The following is a 3,772-nucleotide window of genomic DNA, read 5'->3' on the forward strand; positions in this document are numbered from 1 at the left end:
AATAGTGTCATAAAATATTAAATGGTATGATATTTACTGTGTATATATATGTGTGTGTGACTAAACAACCAACCTCAAGGACTAAAATTCAATCCCTAATGATTTCCCTTCATAGTCATAAGTGGCTAGTCTATCCAATACTAAACTTCAGTCCCTAATAAGCTTCTTTCGAAATAATATATGTGACTCGAATTTAGTCCCTAATAAGTTCCATGCATAATTAAAACTGACACAAGTCCACGAGGGACTGAAATTCAATCTCACATAACTTTCCCTCCAAAGTCAAAGTTGGCGATAGACTATTTAAGACTGAAATTCAGTCCCTAATGTGTTTCCCACCAAACCTAAACTGACGCAAACAGATTAGAGATTGAATTTTAGTCTCAAATAATTTCGGTCAGTCTCTAATGATTCAGACTTCAAAATCAGTCCTAGATAGTATATGAGACTAATTTATCAGTCCCAAATATATGGTATCCGATACTGATTGACCAGTCTCTGATATTTTAGTCACAGAAGCCCCTTTTTCTTGTAGTGTAGAGCCCTATTAAGCCATGAATGCACGTAAAATTGCTAACTTTAAGTGATAGATCATCTTTTAGGACTAGATCTGAGAGTTTGGAGTAGGGACTGAATGGATTTAGTGCGTATTTGTTGAGATTTGCCAACTGGTGAGTACGTTGGGCGTACCAAGCTGGTACGCTGCGCGTACTTGCCCAAGGATGTGTACAATGAGCGTACGAGCTGAGTACGCTCAGCGTACTCAACAGATGGGCTTTAGATTATTGGGCTCTTTGTTATGGGCCATGTTTGGACTTTAGATGCTTAGGGCCTTATTGGTCCATCAGGTTTTATTTTGGACTGATTTTTTTTTACTTTGGGCTCATTTGGATAAAGGCCCACGAAGAGATTTTGGCCCAATTTGGAAAATTGGGCTTTGGGTGACCATGTTGGATTTGGGCCTTTTGTATAGCTAGTTTGGGCCTTGGCCTTGGGCCAAATTAGGAAAAGGGTATAATGGTCCTTTTACCCTAGTTAGTTTGTTGATTATGGATTGGAGTCCAATTATCAATTGGATGTTATTTTATAGCTTGGGGATATTCGGATCAGCAACCGAGCTTTATCATTGTGATTCAGCAGTTCGAGGTGAGTTTCCTCATTATACTTAGATGGGTCTAAGGCACCAATGTCGGCCCATGATCGGTTATGTTATGATGCTAGATATCTGTGTGACTCTTGTATGTGTATGCTTACCGGGTGGGGCCCGATGGTTATTCTGTATATTATTATCATGTTACTCTTATATGATTTGCATGTTGGGCAGGGACCGTTATATGAGTTAGGGCGGGTCTCGTTATACTCATATTGGGTACATTGTGTTGTGTCATTGGGCTGTTTTTGTTTAGTCCATTTTATACATGGATTGCGCCCGTCCATCCGTTTCATTTATTAGGGTTAGAGTATTTAAGGTGCATGCATGCACCGTATTTCATTAACGATCTGAGCTTTATCATTGTAACCCTAATCACCCCTCTACAGTAGTAATTCTTAATCGAGTTCTTCCGAGGCTGTGACATTTTAATCATTCGACACATTCTTGATTCATATTCTGTGTTTGATTTACCTTTCCTGTTTGAATCTATTCGATCTATCAAGGATTATATCCTAACAATTGGTATCAGAGCGGGAGACTGTGTAATCAAAATATGCATTTCTTCTGTTTATAAAATCATTATGGTTTCCGTTAATATTGGATCTTGTTGAGCTGTCATAATTGTTCTATTGACGCCACTCAGTGATCGTAATATTACCCTAAATCAATATGTTTACACGTCTAATTCTTAACAGGTTACAAAGGGTTCATCATCATGCAGCAAGATAATTCTCACATCAACTCCATTAATCTTTCTAGCAACATCGGATCGAACATAAGAATTCCTATCTTGTTTCCTAATGAATATGAAGTCTGGGCACTCCACTTTGAAGATTACGTTCTTGGTCTAGAGGACAATGGTTATCTCATATGGGAAGCCATCACTCTTGGAGCTTTTGTTCACACTGGAACAAGAAGAGTTATTAAAATTCAGGTGGACTACAATAGACTCCTTCTTAAAGTCAAAGATGTCTCTCAAGATGAGAAAGATAAACTCATCAGCAATGTCAAAGCAATGATAATTATTCGATTTATTTTGCCTGCTAATACTTTGCGCCTGGGTAGTTCTTGTGACACTGCAAAAGCCATATGGGATAGGCTTAAGGAGCTCTACTCCACAGATGTAGATCTGGAGCCTTCCACACAAACTCTCCTGCTTTTAGAATTTGGAGCTTTTGCTCAGAATCCCGAAGAAATTCTGAGTCAAACCTTCAATCGCTATAATCATCTCCTCAGCAGGATGATGAAACATGGCATTGGACGGGAAGTAATCGAACAAAAGGTCACGTTTATAAATGGACTTCAATTAGAGTGGAAGGCAGTTGTGTCTACAGTTAAGGCACATGATCAATTCAAGAACTATACTTTGGCCAAGCTTGCTGGCATCCTGAAGTCACATGAAGACGAAGTGACTAAAGAAGCGAAAGTAGTTTCTGGGTTGGGATTATTGGCTCTTATCGCGAAGGGAAAGAAAGTCGCTGAAGAAGATGATTCAGATTTTGAGCTCTATGAGTGTGATCTTTCCAAAGAAGAGTTTGCAATGATGGTGTCGAATCAAACGATTTGCAAAGAAAAATTTCAACCGGAACAAAAACCGAAACTGGCAGGGTAGTTACAGCTCTGAAAATGTGAAAGAGGACAAGGCGAAGGACGGTTCGCATAAGGATGAAGACAAGAAAGAGAAGAAGCTCATGGGAGACTCCGGCTACGATTGCAACTATTGCCACGACAAAAATCATTTAGCTAAGGAGTGTATGCTGCGGAGATTGAATGAGAAGAAGGAGGAAGAAGATGATGAAGCAAATTATCTCCGAAAGCTTGAGGAGATAAAGAAGGAAAAGAATTCTGATAATTCTATGCCTTCTTTGATTGTGCAGGAAAAAGGTGTTGATGAGTTTGGTAGGGTGGAAGTGTGGTCCACAAATTCTGAAGATGAGGAGGTTCGCAGACCTACTCATGGACGAAGTTTCGTTGCGAATGAAGAGAGTTCGCATGTTGGAGGAAAATTCTTCATGGTGACAAACAATGTGTCACATATGCACGGCTATGCGACCGATACTGGATGTGGAGCTGAATATGAGAGAAGAAATAATAGCTGCTTTGCTGCGAAGCCCGTCTTCGAACAGATCAACGAATGTGATAAATTGATCAATGAGGTAAACTCCATACTTGAATCTCTTAGTATTCCAGTGTCAAGATACGAAACTGAACTAACTGAGTTAAAATTCACATATTCTAGTATAAGTAACAGCTTAAAACAAACTCGTTTGACAAATTCTAACCTAACCGATCAAATCAGCAGGATTTCGTTAAAGAGTGAGGAGCGAAGGATATGGATTGAGAAGATTGAGTATGAACTGTCTAGGTCTAGGGACGAGTTAATTTATTTGCAGCGAGACAATTTAATGCTTTTAAAACAACAAAACATTTTTGTTTGATTGTGAAAAGGCTTTATTCTAACATTACTCAATTGCATTTAGATTGTGAAATTGGTGAGAAAATTCATAAAATGATCTTACCGTTCCTTGAATTAAGGGAAGATGAAATTAATGCTGATTATTATAGATGTGAATCCATCGTCTCATCAGACGAAACTTCAGATGCATACAAGATTGGTCT

This window comes from Lactuca virosa, chromosome 3, assembly GCF_052849685.1.
Source record: "Lactuca virosa cultivar CGN04683 chromosome 3, Lactuca_virosa_CGN04683_v6, whole genome shotgun sequence".
NCBI classification, from domain to species: Eukaryota; Viridiplantae; Streptophyta; class Magnoliopsida; order Asterales; family Asteraceae; genus Lactuca; species Lactuca virosa.